At 50.3% G+C, this 25,140-nt stretch overlaps 1 protein-coding gene across 6 annotated transcripts in view; it reads left to right on the top strand.

The window, feature by feature from the left end:
* The window catches only part of P2RY8 (P2Y receptor family member 8), a 70,270-nt gene that overhangs the window by 14,051 nt on the left and 31,079 nt on the right, over nt 1-25,140 (top strand). For 2 of the 6 annotated variants that reach the window (XM_033199349.1, XM_033199378.1), the window contains exon 2: nt 22,158-22,336. The exons of 3 other annotated variants lie outside the window; for them this stretch is intronic. The gene's annotated coding sequence lies outside the window, so the exon portion shown is untranslated. Of the gene's footprint in view, nt 1-21,649; nt 22,337-25,140 lie in introns of those variants that run through there. One more of the 6 variants, XM_033199358.1, reaches the window with a different exon arrangement.

Raw genomic sequence — 25,140 nt, 5'->3', positions numbered from 1 at the left:
AGAATGGAAAGATTATTGTGAACCACAGAGAATATTGAGGATGAGAGAGAGTATAGGCAGCCACGCAGATTATCCAGGCCCCATGGGAATATTGAAAACCAGACCGATTTTGGGGGACTAGGGAGCTTTTGGGGAATCAGAATATTACAGACCACAGGGATTATTTTTATTTTCTTTTATTTATTTGAGACTGAGTTTCACTCTTGTTGCCCAGGCTGGAGAGCAGTGGCGCGATCTCGACTCACCACAACCTCCACCTCCCGGGTTCAAGCAGTTCTCCTGCCTCAGCCTCCCAAGTAGCTGGGCCAACACGCACACCACCACGCCCAGCTAATTTTCGTATTTTTAATAGAGACGGGGTTTCACCATGTTGGCCAGGCTGGTCTCCAACTCCTGACCTCAGGAGATCCACCTGCTTCGGCCTCCCGAAGTGCTGGGATGACAGGCGTGAGCCATCACGTGCGGCTGGGAGATTACTAAGAACCAGAAAATACTGGGGACCTGGGAGACTATTGGGGGCCAGATATTACTGGAAACCAGAGATACGTGTGAAGATTTAACTTCCCTTAAATCTTTGCAGACCTTGCTTGGGTCTGAGTAGGTTTCCTGTGAACATTACCTGGCCCCAGGCCCAGGCAGAAGGACCCGGACAGCACGCTTCTTCTCTGCCTAAGCTCAACAAGATTCACTCACCACAGATCCTCTTTTCCTGATGAAATTAGTTTCCATTTTGTTCAGAGCACTCCGATGACTTCCTTAATACCTTCCAGTTCATCTTGAGACTCTGGAGGGCGGAACACCAGTCTCAGGCCATGTATTGGGGGCTGCCCGCAAGGCACACAGAGGGGGACAAGACGGGGGGTGTTTGTGGGATAGGGCAGGGGTCCAAGCTGAAGGCTGCTACCACAAAGGACTGTAGACGAGGTGGCTGAAACGCCAGACCTTGATTCTCCTGGAGGCTGGACGTCACGTGTGGGCAGGGCTGGTCCCTCCTAAGGCCTCTCTCCTGGGCTTGGAGACGCCGTCTTCTGCCTGTGTCCTCACAGAATTGTTCTCTGTACTTACATTTGTGGGAGAGGGGTGAAGGAGGGAGGAAAGGAAGGAGGGCGAGAAGTAGGGAGTATATGGATGCTTGGCGGTCTCTTCCTGTTCTTTTCGTTGCTTTTTGTGTTTGTTTTTGTTTTTTTCTTTGAGACGGAGTTTCACTCTTGTTGCCCCGGCTGGAGTGCAATGGCACGATCTCGGCTCACTGCAACCTCCGCCTCCCAGACTCCGGCAATTCTCCTGCCTAAGCCTCCTGAGTAGCTGGGATGACATGTGCCTGCCACCATGCCCAGCTAATTGTTTTTTGTTTTTGTTTTTTTTTTAGTAGAGACAGAGTTTCGCCATATTGGCCAGGCTGGTCTCGAACTCCTGACCTCAGGTGATCCGTCCACCTGAGTCTCCCAAAGTGCTGGGATGACAGGCGTGAGCCACCACGCCCGGCCCTCTTCCTGTTCTTGTAAGGAAACATCATGGAGCATCTCTGCTGCAAACTCATCTCACCTTAATTTCGAATCCTCCTGACAGGATCCTGGGGTTTAGGGTTCCAACCAATATATTTTGGGGTGATATAAACCTTCAGACAATAGCAGGAAGAGCCAGAGGGTACAGGATTTCTTTTGGGAGTGATGAAAGCATCCTAAATGGCCGGGTGCGGTGGTTCACGCCTGTCATCCCAACAAATCTGGGAGGCCGAGGCAGGTGGATCACGTGAGGTCGGAAGTTCCAGACCAGCCTGGGCAACATGGAGAAACCCCGTCTCTCCTAGAAATACAAAATTAGCCGGGTGTGATGGCGGGCGCCTGTCATCCCAGCTACTTGGGAAGCTGAGGCAGGGGAATCGCTTGAACCCGGGAGGCGGAGGCTGTGGCGAGCTGAGATTGTGCCACTGCACTCCAGCCTGGGTGACAAGAGCGAAACTATCTCAAAAAAAAAAGAAAAGAGAAGAAAAGAAAAGAATAGAAAAGAAAAGAAAAGAATGGAAAAGAAAATATAAGAAAAAAGAAAAGAAAAGAAAAGATCCTAAAATAGATTGTGGAGAGGTGTTTGCACAACTCAGTGTTCTAAATCCAATGAATTGTAGATGGGTGAATTGCATGCTATAGGAATTCTATCTCTACAGAGTTGTTTTCACCTTTAAAAATAATAATAATAATAATAATAAAGGGAAAGAAAAAGGCAGGTTGGGTGCAGTAGCTCACGCCTGTAATCCCAGCAGTTTGGGAGGCTGAGGTGGGTGGATTGCTTGAGGTCAGGAGTTCGAGACCAGCCTGGGCGACATGGTGAAACCCCATCTCGACGAAAAATACAAAAATTAGCTGGGTGTGGTGTTGGGTGCCTGTCATCCCAGCTACTCTACTTGGGAGGCTGAGGCAGGAGAATTTTGCTTGAACCAGGGAGGCTGAGGTTGTGGTGAGCTGAGATCGCCCCACTGCACTCCAACCAGGGCAACAGAGCAAGTCTCCGTCAAAGGGAACGGGAGGGAAGGGAAGAAAGAGGGAAGGGAAAGGGGGAGAGAAAGGGTGGCATGCCTGTCACTATGTAAGATGGAACTTTGCTCCTCCTTTGCCTTCTGCCATGATTGTGAGGCCTCCCCAGCCATGAGGAACTGTGAGTCCATTAAACCTCTTTCCTTTATAAACTACCCAGTCTTGGGAATGTCGTTTTTTTGTTTGTTTGTTTTGGAGATGGAGTTTCACTCTGTCGCCCAGGCTGGAGTGCAGTGGCATGATCTCAGCTCACTGCAACCTCCACCTCCCAGGTTCAAGTGATTCTCCTGCCTCAGCCTCCCGAGTAGGTGGGATGACTGGTACCCACCACCACGCCGGGCTAATTTTTGTATTTTCAGTGGAGATGGGGTTTCATCATGTTGGCTCTAGGATGGTCTTGAACACCTGACCTCAGGTGATCCACCCGCCTCAGCCTCCCAGTGCGCTGGGATGACAGGCTTGAGCCACTGCGCCCGGCCAGGTATGTCTTCATTAGCAGCGTGAGAACAGACTAATACCGTGGGCCTGCCCGCACCTTAATCTCAGACTCTTCGCCTCCAGGACTGGGAGATGATGAATTTCTGTTGTTTAAGTATCTCCCAGTGTGGAGTCATTGTTCGCTATACCCCCAGGACCCTCTTACACAGGAGGAGACCCTGGACAGGGGACCTCCCCAGCCTGGAAGCCTCTTCTCTTTGCTTATGTATCTGGTGTGATGAGCCCTGGACAAAGGAACCAGGAAAAAAGGCAGAGGAGCAGGTGGGCCCCCATATCACCGAAGGCAGAACACGTACTCACCTGGAATTTCAGAAGGATCCACCTGGCCGTGTTCGGTGTTGTCAGGGAGTGACGTGGGACTGACCAGAGGACTCACGTGAAGGAAGTTATAACGCAGGAAGCCATGCGTCCATCAGGAAGAAGTCTCAGACCACAGACAGCTAAGCGAATGGTGTCTGAAGCCCCGGAAAGGACTCAGTTGGCCATCCGTAGACATGGTGTTGAAGGCCAGTGCTCAGTGCCATCAAGAGAATGGAAGGTGTCGACTTAAAATCACGAGATTGGTTGGGCAAGGTGGCTGTGTCTTTCACCCCAGTGCTTTGAGAGGTTGAAGTGGGAGGATGGTTTGAGCCCAGGAGTCGGAGGCTGCAGTGAGCTGTGATCACACCACTGCATTCCAGCCCGGGTGACGGACCGAGATCTCATCACTAAAAGGAAAAAAAAAAAAATGACGAGATGTACACATTTGGAGAGGAGAGCTTGATGTGTACAGCCTAACAGGCTGGGAAATGTAGCCTCTGGCAGAGACTAAAAGTAGACGTTTTGAAGGAGAAAAGACAGAGATGGGAATTTATGTTGAGTGACATAGCTATGAATTTCAGTGACGGCCGTCCTCACACGTGCATACAGGACAAACGTGTGTGTAACAGAAGTTCCATGTTCACTTTGGGGGTGGAGACTTTTAACATTTAATGCATCACATTGAGGCTGTCTATATCAAAAGGCGTTTTCTTTTTTACTTTTCTTTTTCTTTTTGAGATAGAGTCTCACTCTGTCACCCATGCTGGAGTGCAGCGGCATGATCTCGGCTCACCGCAACCTCTACCTCCCAGATTCACGCCATTCTCCTGCCTCAGCCTGCCGAGTAGCTGGGACTACAGGCACCTGCCACCACACCTGGCTAATATATATGTATTTTTTCTCAGTAGAGACGGGATTTCACCGTGTTAGCCAGGATGGTCTCAATCTCCTGACCCCGTGATCCGCCCACCTCGGCCTTCCAAAGTGCTGGGATTACAGGTGCGAGCCACTGCACCTGGCCTCTTTTCTTTTTCTTTTTGAGATGGAGTCTCACTCTGTTTTCCCAGGCTGGAGTGCAGTGATGTCATCACAGCTCACTGCAACCTCCACCTCCCAGGTTGAAGCAATTCTCCTGCCTCAGCCTCCTGAGTAGCTAGGATTACAGGCACACGCCACTGTGCCTGGCTAATTTTTGTGTTTTTAGTAGAGACAGGGTTTTGCCATGGTCGCCAGGCTGGTCTTGAACTCCTGACATCAAGTGATCCACCCATCTCAGCCTCCTAAAGTGCTGGTATTACAGACATGAGCCACTGCACCCAATTGTCAAAAGGGGCTTCCAGGACACAGAGTCACTGAGTGTGCAGCCTCTGTCAACCATCCAGAACCAGCCCATTGTCAGAGTCTCTCACCAGGAGAAAGTGGTTGCAATTAATCTCTTGTGCAATGGAAGCTGTAGTTATGGCTGGTGGAGCAGGGAGTCCACGAGTGAGCATCTGTGAGCTGGACAAGCTTCACTGGTTTTCATATGGCTCATCTCCAAGCCTAGGCTTGTTCAGCTGCCAGAGAAAAACAAAAAGCTTGTAGCAGTGAGGACACAGGTGGTATTCCTCGAAGCTACTCTCTCCCAGAGTAGTGAGCCCGTCATGCTCTAAGCCAGGTGTAGATAGATAGATGAATAGATATGAATAGATTAGATGATAGACTATTGATAACTAGCTATTGAGATAGATAGGTAATACATAGATATAGATGATAGACTGACAGATATTGAGACAGATAGGTGATAGATGATAGATGTATATAGATGATAGATAGATAGATAGATAATAGTTAGATACATGGTAGATACAATGAATGGATGGACACATAGATACATAGATGATAGAATAGATGGATGGATGATGGATGGATGGATGGATGGACACATAGATGATAGATATATAGATGGATGGATGGATAGATACATAGATATATAGATGACAGATATAGATAGATAGATAGATGGTAGATAGGATAGATACATAGATACATAGATGATAGACAATAGAGAGAGAGAGATAGAATAGATGGATGGATGGATGGATAAATACATACAGGATAGACAGATGGATGAATAGACGGATAGATACATACATGGTAGATAGATAACACATACGTGATAGATACAATGAATGGATGATACATAGATACATAGATGATATAATGGATGGATGGATGAATGGACGAATGGATGGATGGATGGATAAATACAGGATAGACAGATGGATGAATAGACGGATAGATACATACATGGTAGATAGATAACAGATACGTGATAGATACAATGAATGGATGATACATAGATACATAGATGATATAATGGATGGATGAATGGACGAATGGATGGATGGATGGATAAATACATACAGGATAGACAGATGGATGAATAGATGGATAGATACATACATGGTAGATAGATAGCTAATAGTTAGATACATGATAGATACAATGAATGGATGGACACATAGATACATAGATGATAGAATAGATGGATGGATGATGGATGGATGGATGGATGGATGGACGGATACATAGATGATACATACATAGATAGAGGGAAGGATAGATACATAGATACATAGATGATAGATAATAGATAGATGGAGACAGATACATACATACATGAATACATACATAGAATGGATGGATGGATAGATAGAATAGATGGATGGATGGATGATGGATGGATGGATAGATAGAATAGATAGATGGATGGATGGATGGATGGATAGATAGATAAATACATACAGGATAGATAGATGGATGAATAGATGGATAGATACATAGATGATAGCTATAGATGGCTAGATAGGTAGATAGATGCATAGATGATGGTGAGATAAATAGATGGATGGCTAGATAGGTAGATACATAGATGGATACATAGATAACCAATAGACAGAATCTCTCATGTGGGGATGACCGATATATGGAGTCTCTCAGCGTCAGCACTGCTGACATTTTGGGGCTGGACGACTCTCTGTGGTGGGACCGTCCCGTGCACTGTAGGGTGTTGAGCAGCGTCCCTGGGCTCCACTCCCCAGAGGCCAGGAGCTCCTCCACCCCGTTGTGGGTGCTGAGATGTCTCTGCTGTCAGCGTTCCATGGGGACCGCCATGGCCCCAGTTGAAAACCTGTGCTCAACACTCAGCCTGGTTAATAGCAGCATGAAGGCCGCCTCCCCAGCTGACTGCATGCAGCTCTGCCGGCCCCTGGGGGCTTCCCAAGGTTTCAGAGACACTCAGCAGTACTGCCAGAAGGCCAGAGTCTGTTGTGAGGAATCTTATGTCACCTGACCTAGACCATTGCTGGATTTTCCCCTAAACCCTCAGGGTGTCGGGGTCAGGGGCATGGTGAAGAAAGGCCATACGGGGTGGAAGAGGTGAAGGTGGCAGCAGGGAGGTCTCCTGAGGGATGGCGCCGTGGGTCCCGCCTGGTGCCGCCCGGCTGCAAAGACGTGGGGTGTGTGTCGAGTGCCAGACGGGGCTGGCTTCATTCAGGCACGCCTTTCCACGTTATCAGCCGTGGGTCTGACCACGACTATGCCATGACCTAATAACTAACCTCAATTTCCTCTTCTGTCAAGTAAGAAAAACCCTTACTTTCCCTCCCCTCACCACAGGGCTGCTATACCCACACGCCGGCTCAAGCGCACTCGGAAGCTTGTCATGAACGCGGCATGGAGATATGCGAAGTCAGGTGCGGGGGGTGGTGGGGGGAACCGAGGAATCGCGTCGCCAACAGGAGGGGCCGGCACGTGGGGATTCCGCCGGGTGCTGTGACTGGGGACCGTCACGGCCCTGAGCCTCAGCTTAGCGATCCACACAACAGGTACATCGCCAGCACTGCAGGGATTCAGGAGCTACCCCAGCTCCAAACCGCACAACGGTCACCTGGCATATGAGTTGACAGTTTTTCTGGATGGGTGATGATGGTTTTCGGCTAGAAAGGCTTGGGTGGGGTCCTGGCGTGTCTCCCGGGACAAATCATCCAACAAGAGATGAGGCTGATTTGTTTCCAGGACTCACGAGGTAGCAGGTGCGAACGGCCAGGTGTTCAAGGACAACGTGCAATGGCAGGTCCCATCTCGTCCGGTGAAATCCAGGGGATTTCATCTTGGACACACAGAGAGAGCAAGCCAGGACGGCTGCCCTGATCACGCCTCGGATCTTAGATCTTCCTTGCTTGGTTCAGAGGCAGCTGGGGGGTTGCATGTACAGAAGAGCTCCAGGAGCCTTTTGCAAATAGCAGAGCATGGAATCTTTGCACGGAGGACCACGGAATCAACACCGCTTCCAACTAAATTGCACCTTAATTTTAGTCATGGGGACTCCTATGATCCATCCATGGCCTACAGACATGACAGTAGCCAGAAAGTGGCCGGGCGCGGCGGCTCACGTCTGTCATCCCAGCACTTTGGGAGGCCGAGGCAGGCAGATCACGAGGTCAGGAGATCGAGACCATCCTGGCTAACACGGTGAAACCCCGTCTCTACTACAAAATACGAAAAACCAGCCGGGCGTGGTGGCGGACGCCTGTAGTCCCAGCTACTCGGGAGGCTGAGGCAGGAGAATGGCGTGAACCCGGGAGGGAGGCGGAGCTTGCAGTGAACTGAGATCGCGCCACTGCACTCCAGCCTGGGGGACAGGGCAAGACTCTATCTCAAAAAAAAAAAAAAAAAAAGTGGCCAGAAAGTGACAAACATCCAGGGTCCCCCTGAGTCACCAAGCTCATGATGATGTAGTCAAGATTCTTCTCCACGTGGCAGACACGTCTTTACATCCAAAACCTCTCTCTCCTCTGCCTTCTTTCTTTCCTAGACTCCTGACACCCCCAGCTCAGGGCTGAAAAGAAGGCAATATCTCAACAGAAGGGAAAGAGAGGTGGAGCCCTTTGGAAGGCTCAAGCTGGTGGGTCATCTAAGGTCAGGAGTTCGAGACCAGCCCGGCCAACATGGCAAAACCCCATCTCTACTAAATATACAAAAAATTTGCCGGGCGAGTTGGCAGGTGCCTGTCATCCCATCTACTCGGGAGGCTGAGGCAGGAGAATCGCTTGAACCCGGGAGGTGGAACTTGCAGTGAGCCAAGACTGTGCCACTGCACTCCAGCCTGGGTGACAGAGCGAGACTCTGTCTCAAAAAAAAAAAAAAAAAAGAAGGAAATTAAGATGCTTTGTTGAATGTAAATGAAGATACTCTTTGGTTACAAAGTTTAGAAATGGGAAATGATTTTTTTATTTTTTATTTTTTATTTTTTTTGAGACGGGGTCTCGCTCTGTCGCCCAGGCTGGAGTGCAGTGGCTGGATCTCAGCTCACTGCAAGCTCCGCCTCCCGGGTTCCCGCCATTCTCCTGCCTCAGTCTCCCGAGTAGCTGGGACTACAGGTGCCCGCCACCTCGCCCGGCTAGTTTTTTGTACTTTTTAGTAGAGATGGGGTTTCACCATGTTAGCCAGGATGGTCTCGATCTCCTGACCTTGTGATCCGCCCGTCTCGGCCTCCCACAGTGCTGGGATTACAGGCTTGAGCCACCGTGCCCGGCCGGGAAATGATTTTTTTAAAATGCAGTACTCCAGGAATTTTACACAGAGGTAGAAATGGAAGAATTACTCTATTTGCAAATCCTCCTCTTGGATTTTTTGGTTTTTTGTGTTTTTTTGTTTGTTTGTTTTTGAGACGGAGTTTTTTGCTCTGTCGCCCAGGCTGGTGTGCAATGGCGCAATCTCGGCTCACTGCAACCTCTGCCTCCCGGTTTCAAGCGATTCTCCTGCCTCAGCCTCCCGAGTAGCTCGGACTACAGGCACCCGCCACCACACCCGGCTAAGTTTTGTATTTTTAGTAGACGTGGGGTTTCATCATGTTGGCCAGGCTGGTCTCCAACTCCCGACCTCAGGTGATCCTCCCACCTCGGCTTCCTGCAAGGCTTTTTGTATCATCCTAAGCTGGTGGATAATATTCTGAAATTGTTGGTGACACACCAAGCTTTATCTTCAGTTCTCTGCAGACATTCATCCAATGCCTCCGTGTGGAGTGGCTCCATTTTTCAGCCCTGTCCTTGCTGGACATAAGGAAACTCATTCCACAGACACTATCTGTGGTCCTTAAGACACCAAGGCTAACGGAAAGGCCGGTGACGACGCCTGCTGTTGCTTCCTTCTCGGAAAGATAAAGATCTGCTTTCCACAGTCCCATCCGTTTTTGCCATGGGCAAGCGGCCAGAGTAGTAGGTCTGACACAGATACCCAGCCCAACTCTTCTGAGACGCCCTGACTCACGTTTCCAATTCGAGATTGAGCACGAGATTTTCGTTTGTTTTTTTGTTTTTTGTTTTTTGAGACAGAGTCTCCCTGTCACCCAGGCTGGAGTGCAGTGGCGCGATCTCGGCTCACTGCAACCAGCGCCTCCCAGGTTCACGCCATTCTCCTGCCTCAGCCTCCAGAGTAGCTGGGACAACAGGCACCTGCCACCATACCCGGCTCATGTTTTGTATTTTTTTAGTAGAGACAGGGTTTCATCGCTTTAGCCAGGCTGGTCTCGATCTCCTGACCTCGTGATCCGCCCGTCTCAGCCTCCCAAAGTGCTGGGATGACAGGCGTGAGCCACCGCGCCCGGCCCGAGCGTGAGATTTTCTGTCTGCCCAAGCACTAAGCCCCCGCCAGCCTCCAGCCCAGCGTACGCGGACACACGGGGATTTTGCACTTGGGGAGGTTTTAGGCAGCTCATTCAATAGGGATCCAATTGAATAACGAGACACCCAGTCACAGAGGCACTGGGTTGAGGTGTGGACGTGACGGAATCAGGGACTTACACACGGGACCGTGACATGGGCCGAGCTGTGTCTGCTTTACATTCATAGATCAGAATCCTAATGCCCAGGACCTTCGAATACGACCGCCTTTCCACGTAGAGTCTTTGAAGAGGTGACTGAGGTTCAACCACTCTATGGGTGGGTCCTGATCCCATAGGACTGGCCTCTTTAGAAGAAGGGATGAGGACAGAGACACACACAGAGGGACGAGCCTGTGAGGACACAGTTCCAGCTACTCGGGAGGCTGAGGCAGGAGAATGGCTTGAACCCGGGAGGCGGAGCTTGCAGTGAGCCGAGATCGCGCCACTGCCCTCCAGCCTGGGCGACAGAGCGAGACTCTGTCTCAAAAACAAAAACACAAAAAAAGATAGCATTTATTGCAGTTCTCTTCTCTAGTCTTCCAGCTCTCTGAAATGGCAACCTGATCTTCTAACTGTAATCCTAATCTTCTGTCAGAAATAGCAACCAGCTCCCACAAAAGACAGAGCAACTGCATCGCCCAGTGAGGGACCTCTTCTGTCTACACCTTCCCTGGCTTCTGTCATTAGACATGGCCTAGAGATGCTGGTCAGGAGGGGTTCGTTGTATCCACACTCGCTTTTAGCCGCTGACTTCTCTGGAACAGGTGGACGAGGGAAAACCTTGAATTTCGATTGTCAGACCAGCACAGCTACGGAAATACAGGTTCAGCACATCACCCTGCTTCTTCTCCCAGCCTGGTCAAAAAACTCCGAGTTCTGGGCTGGAGACACTGATTTTTTTCCAAATTGATAGATGGGTTTTTTTTTTTCTTGTTTTTTTTTTTTTTTTTTTTTTTGGAGATGGAGTTTTGCTCTTGTCGCCCAGGCTGGAGTGCAGTGGTGTGATCTTGGCTCACTGTAACCTCCGCCTCCTGGGTTCAAGTGATTCTCCTGCCTCAGCCTCCTGAGTAGCTGGGATTACAGTTGTGCACCACCATGCCCAGCTAATTTTTTTTTTTTTTTGTGGAGACGGAGTCTTGCTCTGTCGCCCAGGCTGGAGTGCAGTGATGCAATCTCAGCTCATTGCAAGCTCTGCCTCCTGGGTTCACGCCATTCTCCCGCCTCAGCTTCCCGAGTAGCTGGGACTACAGGTGCCTGCCACCACGCCCAGCTAACTTTTTGTACTAATTTTTTAGGAGAGACGGGGTTTCACCGTGTTAGCCAGGATGGTCTTGATCTCCTGACCTCATGATCCACCCGCCTCGGCCTCCCAAAGTGCTGGGATGACAGGCGTGAGCCACTGTGCCCGGCAAATGCCTGGCTAATTTTTGTATTATTAGTAGAGACTGGGTTTCAGCATGTTGGCCAGGCTGGTCTTGAACTGCTGACGTCAGGTGATCTGCCCGACTCGGCCTCCCAAAGTGCTGGGATGACAGGTGTAAGCCACTGCCCACCGCCTAGATTTTTCTTTTTTTTTAAGTCGGGGTCTTGCTCAAAAAATTACTCCAGACTGGAGTGCAGTGGCACAATCATGGCTCACCGCAGACTCAACCTCCCAGGCTCAAACGATTTGAGGTAGCTGAGATTGCAGGTGCACACCATGGCTGGTTAATTTTTTTTTTTTTTTTTAGTTTTTTGGGGGGGATTTTTTAGAGATGGGATCTAGCTATGTCGCCCATGCTGGTCTCAAACTCCAGGCCCCAAGCAATCTTCCTGCCTTGGCCTCCCAAAGTGCTGGGATTACAGACAGGCAAGAGCCATGCGTGGTCCAACGTAATGGATTTTAAGGACCTGTGACATTTTATCAGAACTCACTGATAAATCCCAGGCATTAAGCTTTTGCACAATTGCCTCTAACTCTGCGAATCTGCTGTGTGTCACTCTACAGGTCAGTAATGACTTGTTTTAGCAAATCTTTTTTTCTCCTTTTTTTTTTTTTAAGTCGGGGTCTTGCTCAAAAAATTACTCCAGACTGGAGTGCAGTGGCACAATCATGGCTCACCGCAGACTCAACCTCCCAGGCTCAAACGATTTGAGGTAGCTGAGATTGCAGGTGCACACCATGGCTGGTTAATTTTTTTTTTTTTTTTAGTTTTTTGGGGGGGATTTTTTAGAGATGGGATCTAGCTATGTCGCCCATGCTGGTCTCAAACTCCAGGCCCCAAGCAATCTTCCTGCCTTGGCCTCCCAAAGTGCTGGGATTACAGACAGGCAAGAGCCATGCGTGGTCCAACGTAATGGATTTTAAGGACCTGTGACATTTTATCAGAACTCACTGATAAATCCCAGGCATTAAGCTTTTGCACAATTGCCTCTAACTCTGCGAATCTGCTGTGTGTCACTCTACAGGTCAGTAATGACTTGTTTTAGCAAATCTTTTTTTCTCCTTTTTTTTTTTTTTAAAGACGAGGTCTCACACTGTCGCCCAGGCTGGAGTGCAGTGGTGCAATCTGCGTTCACGGTAACCTCTGCCTCCTGGGTTTCGGCAATTCTCCTTCCTCAGCCTCCCAAGTAGCTGGGATGACAGGCGCCCGCCAGCACGCCCGGCTAATTCTTGTATTTTTAGTAGAGACGGGGTTTCGCCATGTTGGCCAGGCTGGTCTTGAACGCCTCACCTCACGCAATCTGCCCTCCTCCGCCTCCCAAAGTGCTGGGATATGACAGGTGTGAGCCGCTGTGCCCGGCCTGTTCTTAACATGACCTGTGTGTTCTGATCGAGTGAGCGTCACATCCAAACTCATCAAATGCAGGAGAGATTGAAGATCTATTCACAGGAGCTCGAATAAGACGCTGGCAGCAGGACCGTCGTGGTGTGAGCTGGATAAAGGTCCGTCATTAAATACACGGGACAACTTTGCTAATGATTCATCTCATTCAGAAACCAGTTTCCAACATATTTTACTTTCATGTTGAATCGTTACGTGTCCAGGTGTACGATACATTTATGTTGCTTTGATCACTTTTTGGTGATGGGGTGTTGTGGTTCGCCTGTCTTTTGAGACGTAGGGTCTTGTTCTGTCACCCAGGCTGGAGTGCAATGGCACAATCATGGCTCACCGTAGCCCTGAGGTCCTGGGCTCAGGTGATCCTCCTGCCTCAGCCTCCTGTTGCTAGGGCCACAGGCACATACCACCATGCCCAGCTAATTATTATTATTATTATTATTAATTTGTAGAAATAGGGTCTACTCAGGCTAGTCTCAAACTCCCTGGCTCAAACAATACTCCCTCCGCCTCCCAGGTTGAAGCAATTTTCCTGCCTCAGCCTTCCAAGTAGCTGGGATTACAGGTGTGGGCCACCACGCCCAGCTGATTTTTTTTTTTTTTTTTTGAGACAGAGTCTCGCTCTGTCGCCCAGGCTGGAGTGCAGTGGCGTGATCTCGGCTCACTACAAGCTCCGCCTCCCAGGTTCACGCCACCGCACCCGGCTCGTTTTGTATTTTTAGTAGAGATGGGGTTTCATCATGTTGGTCAGGCTGGTCTCAAACTCCTGACCTCAAGTGATCCATCCGCCTCAGCCTCCCAAAGTGCTCAGATGACAGGCGAGAGCCATGCTGCCCAGCTGGATCCGTGCTGACCACAGAGAACATTTCAGCAGAAGAAAGTTTCCAGCACGTGGGATCCTTATGGTACCAGGAAGTGAAACCATGTTTAAATTTCAACACATGTACTGTTTGGCTGTCATGAGATGCATAGGGTCACCCCTAAAAGGCTTTCCAATCCAGGTCTACATGACATCAGGAGGCAATCAAATGGAAAACAGGAGCTTCCAGGAGGGCAAAGAAGGATGTGGAATTCCCGAATCTGTAAAGACAGTTCCTTTAGAGGTTAGTTAAGTGGATGATTGCCTGTATAACGCCAACATTATTAGAGTCGGTTCAGTTCCTCCAGAACAGTGACAAAGCAGTTGTGTTTTTTCTTGTTTGGTTTTGTTTTGTTTGAGACTGAGTCTCTGTTGCCCAGGCTGGAGTGCAGTGGTGCAATCTCGGCTCACTGCAACCTCCAACTCCCGGGTTCAAGCGGTTCTCCTGCCTCAGCCTCCCGAGTAGCTGGGAGGACACATATGTGCCACCACGCCCGGCTAAGTTTTGTATTTTTAGAAAGAGATGGGGTTTCACCATGTTGGCCAGGCTGGTCTCGAACTCCTGACCTCTGGTGATCCACCCGCCTCGGCCTCCCGAACTGCTGGGATTACGGGCATGAGCCACTGTGCCCAGCTGGCAGTTTTTTTGTTTTGCTTTGTTTTTTGTTTGTTTTTGAGACGGAGTGTCACTTTATTGCCCAGACTGGAGTGCAATGGCACAATCTCGTCTCACTGCAGCCTCCACCTCCCAGGTTCAAGTGATTCTCCTGCCTCAGCCTCCTGAGTAGCTGGGATTACACTTATGTGCCACCACGCCCCATTAATTTTTGTATTTTTAGTAGAGATGGGGTTTCACCATGTTGGCCAGGATGCTGTCGAACTCCTGACCTCAGATGATCAACTCGCCTTGGCCTCCCAAACTGCTGGGATTATGGGCGTGAGCCACTGTGCCCAACCGGCAGTTTTTTGTTTGTTTTTGTTTGTTTGTTTTTGAGATGGAGTGTCACTCTGTCACCCAGGCTGGAGTGCAGTGGCACAATCTCGCCTCACTGCAGCCTTCACCTCCCAGGTTCCAGCGATTCTCCTGCCTCAGCCTCCTGAGTAGTGGGGACTACAGGTGCCCACCACCACACCCGGCTAATTTTTGTATTTTTAGCAGAGACGGGGTTTCACCATCTTGGCCAGGCTGGTCTCGAACTCCTGACCTCAGGGGATCCACCCGCCTCGGCCTCCCAAAGTGCTGGGATGACAGGCGTGAACCGCCGCGCCTGGCTGGCAGTTGTGTTTTTAAATAACAATGCTCCTGGCATGTCACAAAGTGCCTGCATCTTTCAAATTTTAAAATGTTTGGTAGCAATGTTAAAATTATTGTAGGGGTGCAGAGACAAAGCCATTTCCGTGAGTCCCCCGAGGCAGATACCAAAAAAATGCCACAAACCGGGGACTTCAACAACAGGAGTTTACTTTCTCACAGTTCCGGGGGCCAGAAGTGTGAGACCAAAACGTCTCAGGCCCATGCTCCCTCAGGGAGCTCCAGGGGAGGCTCCTTCCTGCTTCTTCCAGCTCCTGGGGGCTCCAGGCGTCCCTGGGCTTGTGACCGTGTGTCGTTCCAGGCTCTGCCTCCGTCTCCACGTGGCCTCCTCCTCTGTGTCTGTGTCTCCTCTTCTGTCTCTTACAAGGACACCTGCCATTGCATTTAGGGTCCAGCCTACATTCAAGACGATTTCAATTTGAATCTCTCACGTAATTGCATCTGGAACCATCGCATTTGTAAGTGAGGTCTCATTCCAGGATCTAGGCGTTAGGTTATGCACAGATCTTTCCAGGAGCCTCTGTTCAATCCACTAGTTGTATCTGGTTCCTTCCAGAGGCTCTAAGGGAGGCTCCTTCCTGCCTCTCCCAGCTCCTGGGGGCTCCAGGCATCCCTGGGCTTGTGGCCGCATCACTCCAGTCTCTGCGTCCATCTCCACGTGGCCGTCTCCTGTGTGTCTGTGTCTCCTCTTCTGTCTCTTACAAGGACACCTGTCATTGCATTTAGGGCCCAGCCAGAGAACACAGGATTATTTTCTCTCAAGATCCACAACTTAATTAATCTGCAAAGACCTTCTTTTCCAAATGATGCCCCATCCCCAAATAGCAGGGCTTGGGACGTGGAGATATCTCTGGGGGCCGCCGTCCAACGGAGCATGGGAGACCCTCTATTGGGGTTTGCAGGTGGGGAGGGCTGCTGAGAGGACGGACAGGGTCGGCTCACGTGGCAGCCAGCACCGAGCTCTTCAGCAAAGTCGTGTTGCAGGGAGGCAAACAGGGTCCCCAGAGACTGAGCAGAAAGAGGAACCCGGCCCGCAGCGGGGCCTCGTCCCTGGCTGAGTGTCACCAACACTGCGTTCGAAGTGGGGGAGAGAGGGGAGGAGGCTTGGACCGCCTCCAAGAGAACGTGACAAAAACAGAGATAAGCAAATCCATTTTCTGGCTCGTTTATCTTCAGTGATGTGATCCCACTCATCATAAAGCTAGACAGGACTTTATTTCCAAACAGAAAAATGAGGCCGGGCGCGGTGGCTCGTGTCTGTCATCCCAGCACTTTGAGAGGCTGAGGCGGGTGGATCACTTGAGGTCAGGAGTTCAAGACCAGCCTGGCCAACATGGTAAAATCCTGTGTCTACTAATAATACAAACATCAGCCAGGTGTAGTGGCACATGGCTGCAGTCCCAGCTATTTGAGAGGCTGAGGCAAGAGAATCGTTTGAACCCAGGAGGCAGGGGTTGCAGGGAGCCAAGGTCGTACCACTGCACCCCACCTGAGTGCGAGACAAAGCGAGATTTCATCTCCAAAAAAAAATACTAATAAATAAAAATGAAAACTGGCCAGGTGCGGTGGCTCACGCCTGTCATCCCAGCACTTTGGGAGGCCGAGGTGGGTGGATCATGAGGTCGGGAGATCGAGACCATCCTGGCTAACACGGTGAAAATACAAAATACAAAAAATTAGCTGGGTGTGGCGGCGCATGCCTGTCATCCCAGCTACTCGGGAGGCTGAGGCAGGAGAATCACTTGAACCTGGGAGGCAGAGGTTGCGGTGAGCCGAGATTGTACTGTTGCACTCCAGCCTGGGTGACGGAGAAAGACTCCGTCTCAAAAATAATACTAATAATACTAATAATAATAAATAAATAATAAAATGAAAACTAAGACTGGGCAACATAGTGAGACCCCCCCCATCTCTCCAAAAATCAAAGATTAGCCAGCCGTGGTGGCAGGCACCTGTAGTCCCAGCTGCTCAGGAGGCTGAGGTGGGAGGATCGGTTCACACCAGGAGGTTGAGGCTGCCGTGAGCTATAATGTCACCACTGCACTCCAGCCTGGGCAACAGAGCAGGACCGTGTCTCTCCATAAACGAATACATCAAAACGAAAATGAACATGAAAGCGCATCAGAAAGTCAAACACAGGCCAAAAGTGTGCCAAGCACTGTCACAGGCATGCACAGAGAGCTTCCTGGGGTCTGACATTTACGTCCCCTGGCGTCGGACCAAAGAGATTCAGACCCAAGCCTGGACATGGTATCTGAGAAGACGCAGCCACGTCCTTCCAAGACGTAGTTCGGAAGAGGCCCCGGCACTCTCCAGCCAGCTCTGTGAGCTCTGGAAGATGGGTGTAGAGACCGTCTCAGGAAGGAAGGCTGCATAGGAGCCCCGAGGGAAAGCTAAAAGGTCAGGCTTAAAAATCCCCACCTCTCCCAGGACAGAACCGAGAGAGTCAGGTCACCCTGGGCCAGATAGGCGCCCCCGGCTGCCTGGCCTGGAAAACCACCCAGGGGACTGTAATGGATCATTTTCCTGTGGCAGGCAGGGTGTGTCTCTCACACCCCATCTCCCAGAGCCTCAGAGCCTGGGTGCTGCTGGGGGCTCTCCTGTTTTTAACACCCCAAATCCTCCATCCACGGAAGCCCTGACTTCTGAAGAATTAACATGGCCAGGCGCAGGGCTTCACACCTGTCATCCCAGCACTTTGGGAGGGCACGATGGGAGGATCACCTGAGGTCAGGAGTTTGAGACCAGCCTGGCCAACATAGTGCAACCCCATCTCTACTAAAAATACAAAAATTAACCGGGCATGATGGCGGGCACCTGTCATCCCAGCTACTCAGGAGGCTGAGGCAGGAGAATCACTTGAACCTGAGAGGCGGAGGTTGCAGTGAGCCGAGATCGTGCCACTGCACTCCAGCCTGGGCGACAAGAGTGAGACTCCCTCTCAAAAAACAACAGGGGGCTGGGCGCAGTGGCTCACGCCTGTCATCCCAGCGCTTTGGGGAGGCCGAGGAGGGCAGATCACGAGATCAGGAGTCTGAGACCAGCCTGAGCAACATGATAAAACCCCATCTCTACTAAAAACACAAAAATTAGCCAGACATTGTGGTGCGTGCCTGTTATCCCAGCGACTCAGGAGACTGAGGCAGGAGAATCGCTTGAACACGGGAGGTTGCAGTGAAGCAAGATCGTGCCATTGCACTGCAGCCTGGGCGACAAGAGGAAAACTCCGTCTGAAAAAAAATAAAACAGAGTTGGCTGTTGGGCGTCTGGTGGGTGTTGGGACGTCACCTCTGGGGGCTGTCACCAAGATGGACTGAGCCTCCTTCATAGTTTTCTAACACTGTGGGTGCTGTTCAAAGTTCAGTAGCAGCTTGAGTCTCCAGGTCAAAGCAGGCATCAGCTTGGAAGGAGCAGCTGGTCTTTATTTTTATCCTTCATGCTCTCTGTGTCTGCTGGCTGGCATCCGGCAGGGTTGCTGCCTCTCCGTCTCCCCTTGTTACCTCCTCGGCCCCACTGCCTGGGTTCAGCTGCCACCAAAGCAAATACTCACAGCTTCCTGGACGGCCAGGACGCCCTAAGCCGCATGTCTGACACCCACAGTCCTCCAAGCCCGCCCCAATGTGTCCCCTCGCCGCCCCCACTGCCCCCAAACCAACCATCTCTCACCAGCCTGTGTGCTACCTCACTCCACACCTCAGCAAGTCCGGTACTTTCTTGGAGATGCCAGCCATAATGACAAACAGAAAAAGCCATATTCGCTTGTCAACATACTATGTATTTATTTATTTATTTATTTTGAAACAGGGTTTACTTTTGTCAACCAGGCTGGAGTGCAGCGGTGCGATCTCGGCTCACTGCGACCTCCCTCTTCCGGGTTCAAGCGATTCTCCTGCCTCAGCCTCCCGAGTAGCTGGGAATACAGGTGCCCACCACCACCGCGCCCGGCACATTTGTGTATTTTTAGTAGAGACGGGGTTTCGCCATCTTGGCCAGGCTGGTCTCAAACTCCTGACGTCAGGTGATCCGCCCACCTCGGCCTCCCAAACTGCTGGGATGACAGGCATGAGCCACTGAACCCGGCCTACACTCCAGCTTGGGTCACAAAGTGAGACTTTGTCATGAAAACCCTAATTAACATGTATTTTTTTTTTTTAAACATTGCTCTCTCTGTGATGTTTGAGTTTCTTTTTTGTTTTGTTTTTTTTTTTTTTTGAGATGGAGTCTCACACAGCAGAGGTCAGACAGCACAGCTCAGAGAGCACAGCTCACGCAGCACAGCTCAGACAGCACACTCTGTTGCCCACGCCTGGGTTCAGGTGATTCTCCTGCCTCAGCCTCCTGAGGAGCTGGGATTACAGGCCCCCACCACCACGCCCAGCTAATTTTTAAAATATTTTTAGTAGAGACGGGGTTTCACCATGTTAGCCAGGATGGTCTTGAACTCCTGACCCTCAGGTGATCCACCCGCTTCTACCTCCCAAAGTGCTCGGATTACAGGTGGATCACGAAGTTAAGAGATCAAGACCATCCTGGCCAACATGGTGAAACCCCAACTCTACTAAAAATACAAAAAGTAGCTGGGCGTGGCGGCGGGTGCTTGTAGTCCCAGCTACGTGGGAGGCTGAGGCAGAATTGCTTGAACCAGGGAGGCGGAGGTTGCAGTGAGCCGAGATCGTGCCACCGCACTCCAGCCTGGGTGACAGAGCGAGACTCCATCTCAAAAGGAAGGAAGGAAGGAAGGAAGGAGGGAGGAGGGAGGGAGGGAGGGAGGGAGGGAGGGAGGGAGGGAAGGAAGGAAGGAAGGAAGGAAGGAAGGAAGGAAGAAGATGAAGAAAGAAGAAAGAAAGAAAGAAAGAAAGAGAGAGAAAGAAAAGAAAGGAACAAAGAAAGAAAAGAAGGAGGGAGGGAAGGAGGGAGGGAAAGAAAGAAGAAAGCAAGGAAGGAAGGAAGGAAGGAAAGAAGGAAGGAGGGAAAGGAAGGAGAGAAAGAAAGAAAGAGAGAAAGAAATGAAGGAAGGAAGGAAAGGAAGGAAGGAGAGAGAAAGAAAGGAGAGAAAGAAAAAAAAAGAAAGAAAGAGAGAAAGAAAGAAAGAGAGAGAGAGAAAGAAAGAAAGAGAAAAAAAGAAAGAAAGAAAGAAAGAGAAAGAAAGAAAGAAAGGAAAGAAAGGAAGGAAGGAGAGAAAGAAGAAAGGAAGGAAGGAAGGAAGAAGGAAGGAAGGAAGGAGGGAAAGTCCCGGGAAGCAGTGTTGAACATGACCCCATGCTCTAGTTATCTGCGAATGACGGCTCCGTCTGAAGTGGTGGCTGCCTGAATATGCTCTAAGGGGACACCATTCGCTTTCCCAGCCTGTTCCCTCCAGGAAAAGAGCAGAGGACAAAGGCCCCAGAAGTCGATTTGGGAACAGCAGACTAGTCGCTTCCTGTGAATCAAGCAGAGACAGAGAAACCCTCTGTAAGGGCAGAGGGCAGAATCCCAGAGAGTTGCACCCGGGAGGGCTGTGGCTGTGGCCGTGGCTGTGTAAACCATTTCCCACCCCGTCACGCGCTGTCTGTACCGAGAAGCCAGGCCGGGGAGCGTGACTCCCGACCGCGATGGCCTCGAGATGGTCTTTGGAATTCCACAGCAGGGACAAGCCAGTGGCACCCAAGTTCGCTTCCGTTCGGCCTAGGTTTCTGCAACACGCCCGACGTTCGCCTTCTCCCGCCTGCTTCAGAGTGAACGGGTAGTCAGTTCAGCCACCATAACAAAACACAGCAGACTGGGGGGTTATCAACAACAGACATGGATTCTCCCACAGTCCTGGAGGCTGGACGTCTGAGATCCAGGTGTGGGCAGGGCTGGTCCCTCCTGCGGCCTCTCTCCTGGGCTTGGAGACGCCGTCTTCCCCGTGTGTCCTCACAGGCTCGTCCCTCTGTGTGTGTCCCTGTCCTCATCTCCTCTTCTTATGAGGACACCAGTCCTATTGGATCAGGGCCCACTCCTAGTGACCTCATTTTACTGTCGTCAAGACTACAAAGAAGTAATCTCCAAATACAACCACATCATGTGGTCCTAGGGGTTAGGACTTTAACGGATGAATTTGGGAGGGTGCCATTCCGCTTGTAACAGACAGAAAATGCAGAAAATATACCCTGAGCTAGCCGTTTGTAATAAAGGGCTCTCCCTTTAATTTTTGAGACAGGAACCTGCTCTGTCGGTCACCCAGGCTGGAGTGCAGTGGTGTGAGTTGTTCAGATCAGTTCAGTTTAGTAAGTACAGTGCAGTTCAGCTCACGGCAGCCTCAAGCTTCCAAATAAAAAAACTGTCTTAGCATAATCCAATGGGTACTGCTTTTAAATAGTGAATATACAGCCGGGTGTGGTGGCTCACCCCTGTAATCCTAGAATGTTCGGAGGCCGAGGCAGGTGGATCACCTGAGGTCAGGAGTTGGAGACCAGCCTGACCAACATGATGAAACCCTGTCTCTACTAAAAATAAAAAATAAAAAAAAAAAATATATATATATATATATGTATAGCTGGGTGTGGTGGTGTATGCTTGTTATCCCAGCTACTTGGGAGGCCGAGGGAGAATCATCTGAACCTGGGAGGCAGATGTCACAGTGAGCCGAGACGGTACCATTGCATTCCAGCTTGGGAAGCAGAGGGAGACTCAGTCTCAAAAGAAAAAAAAAAAAAAGAGAGGCTGTGGACATACATATTTTTAAAAATTAGTATTTTCACATAAAGCATAAAGTCATATCCAATCTAGGCAAGAGAAGCTGTCCTTAAATGTAACCCATTTTCGAATCCAAAACTAACCCTTCTGAGGTAATGGTCCCACATACATGGAGGCCAAACGCATTTAAAAAAAAAAAAAAAAAGCCATATTGAAAAATATCACATTAGGAGAAAAACATGTAAAATCCCCCTGTGCTGGCCTGACCCCGCTCCCTGGGGCCCAGGACCAAAAAGAGGAACCTTTTCCATCTATTGTTGGTCTGGCCTGTTTCATAACCACCGTGCACCAAGTTCAGTCTGCAGATGACAGATCGCGGCTAAGAGCAGCTCGCTGGGTCTCCGGAGGCTGCTTGTGTCTGTCTCAGGGTGTGGTGCAGGCACAGCCAGTGGGATTTTCTTTTTCCCAGCAGAGCAGAGAGCTGGCCCTCCTCTCCTGCCCCTGTGCACAGCACACCGCCGTAGGGCAGCCACCTGTGGACCCGGAGGAGGAGGGTCCCCGAGGACCCCCCTGCCCAGCTTGACAGCTGCTCAGACAAACACCGCAAGACCAGCCTCACCCAGGACGTCTGCCCTCCCTGCAGCCGCCGCTGTAAGTCACGGGTACCTGGGGGTGTTCAGAGAGGAGAGGCTGCCCTGCAGAAATACCCCAGCAACCGAGCAGATCCGGGCCAGAGATGCGGTTGAACGGCAGAGGAAGCCCTCAGCTCGGCCTCCCTTTGGGGTGTGTGATTTGTTAACCCAGCTGTGCACAGGCTCTCAAAGGTCACGGAGAGCGCTGAGGTGGGCCTAGAAAAAGATGGAAAAAGTCCACCTTCTTGAAAATGTGCTGTCCCAGAAATCTTCTTCACACCTGTCTGTTGCTTTTATTTTGCTTTTGTTTTGCGGGGAGGAGAGGTTGTTCTTGGTTTTCGCAAATAAAAATAGTTGACGTCAATTGAGTGCACAGGAAGCAGCAGCCACTTTTACGAGGCCTTTACCTCTGGGATTGATTCTTTCTTTCTTTCTTTCTTTTCTTTCTTTCTTTCTTTCTTTCTCTCTTTCTTTCTTTCTTCTCCCCCTTTTTTTTCTTTCTTTCTTTCTTCCTTCTTTCTTTCTTCTTGTTCTTTTTCTTTCTTTCTCTCTCTCTTTCTTTTCTTTCTTCTTTCTTTCCTCTCCCTCTCTTCTTCTCTTTCTTTTTCTTTCCTTCCTTCCTTTCTTTCCTTCTTTCTTTCCTTCCTACTTTCCTTTTCCTTTTCCTTTCTTTCAACGAACTCTCGCTCTGTAGCCCAGGCTGGAGTGCAGTGGCGCGATCTCAGCTCACTGCAACCTCCCCCTCCCGTATTCAAGCGATTCTCCTGCCTCACCCTCCTGAGTAGTTGGAATGACAGGCGCCCGCCACCACACCCGGCTAATTTTTTGTATTTTAGTAGAGATGGGGTTACACTATGTTGGCCAGGCTGGTCTCGAACTTCCGACCTCATGATCCACCCGCCTTGGTCTCCCAAAGTGCTGGGATGACAGGCGTGAGCCACGCCCACCCAGCCTTATGTCTGGGATTTTGGAAACTTCGTGAGACACGTGCTATGATGATCATCCCTGTTTTACCAGTAAGGGAAACTGAGGCGAACATGGAGCAGGGGGCAGGGTGTGTTCAAGACCTACAACCAGAAATAGGCAGAGGTGGGCGCTGGGTGCTGCTTGTTAGCCTTGAACCACTGCACTGGGGAATTAGTGATGAACGATGCGTGACTGCCCTTGAAATAACCATGCCTCAGCCCAGGGCAGGTGGCATGGGCTCCGTAGGGCCCTCTTGCTGGAACTAGGAGTATTCTGTCCCCCAACTGGGAGCCCAACCTGCCTACCCCTAGTGCTTGAGGCATGACTGTCTTCTATGGCAAGCGATAGAAACTTGAGTCAACCTAGCTGAAGTCAAGGTGGAAAGTGTCAAATTGGATAATTAGGATTTCTATGAGGACTTCAGGCATGGCTGGATCCAGGAGCTTAAACGGCCACCAGTCTCTCCTGTTTCTCTTTCTCTGTTCCCACGTTTCAGCCCCACCTTTTTCTGCCTCCCTCAGCTGCAGGGTGTGGAATGACTTCAGGAAGACCACCTTCTCTATAGGGATGGGAAGAGGGTCTCTGGTAGTCTGGGGTCCCCGTCTTTTCAGAGCAGAATCAAATGGGAAAAGGGACACCCTCTCTCTCCTGGCACCCACAAGTCACACCTCTTGAAGGGTTCTGACTGGCCATGTCAGAGACAAATGACCACTGCTTGTGATAATTTTTATGAACAGGGTGACGGACCCCCTAACTGGCCAGGCTTGGGCCACACCCCTCTCATGGGTGATTGACAGGCTTGGGCCACACCCCCATCTTCAGTGATTGACAGACTTGGACCACTCACCTCTATCCTCAGTGATTGACAGACAGACTTGAACCACACCCCTCTCCTCATTGATTGACAGTCCTAGACAACCACACAGCCCAGAGCGGGAGTGTCCCCGGGGGAAAGGGGTGCTGGGCGCACAGTTTCCATGGATGCAGCGGAGAGGTCAGGGCCAGTGGTGAGCTGGACCAAAGTGGGCCAGAGGGAGGCGGTGGGGCCAACGTCCACACCGCCCCTGCCACACCCTCTGTCCATTTCATCACTCATTCACTCTGCATTCTCAGAGTGGCATGCATTCATTCACTCACCTCCTCATTTCCTCCACACAGTCCATCACTCATTCACTCTGCATTCTCACAGTGGCATGCATTCATTCACTCATTCCTCATTTCCTCCACACAGTCCATCACTCATTCACTCTGCTGCATTCTCACCGTGCATGCATCATTCATTCATTCCCTCATTTCCTCCACACAGTCCATCACTCATTCACTCTGCATTCTCACAGTGGCATGCATTCATTCACTCATTCCTCATTTCCTCCACACAGTCCATCACTCATTCACTCTGCATTCTCACAGTGGCATGCATTCATTCACTCACCTCCTCATTTCCTCCACACAGTCCATCACTCATTCACTCTGCATTCTCACAGTGGCATGCATTCATTCACTCACCTCCTCATTTCCTCCACACAGTTCATCACTCATTCACTCTATATTCTCAGAGTGGCATGCATTCATTCACTCACCTCCTCATTTCCTCCACACAGTCCATCACTCATTCACTCTGCATTCTCACAGTGGCATGCATTCATTCACTCATTCCTCATTTCCTCCACACATTCCATCACTCATTCACTCTGCATTCTCACAGTGGCATGCATTCATTCACACTCATCCTCATTTCCTCCACACAGTCCATCACTCATTCACTCTGCATTCTCACAGTGGCATGCATTCATTCACTCACCTCCTCATTTCCTCCACACAGTCCATCACTCATTCACTCTGCATTCTCACAGTGGC

This window comes from Trachypithecus francoisi, unplaced genomic scaffold (genome assembly GCF_009764315.1).
Source record: "Trachypithecus francoisi isolate TF-2019V2 unplaced genomic scaffold, Tfra_2.0 Contig01714, whole genome shotgun sequence".
NCBI lineage: Eukaryota > Metazoa > Chordata > Mammalia > Primates > Cercopithecidae > Trachypithecus > Trachypithecus francoisi.
The sequence above is the reverse complement of the archived record's forward strand: the minus strand, read 5'-3'. Positions and strand labels throughout refer to the sequence as shown.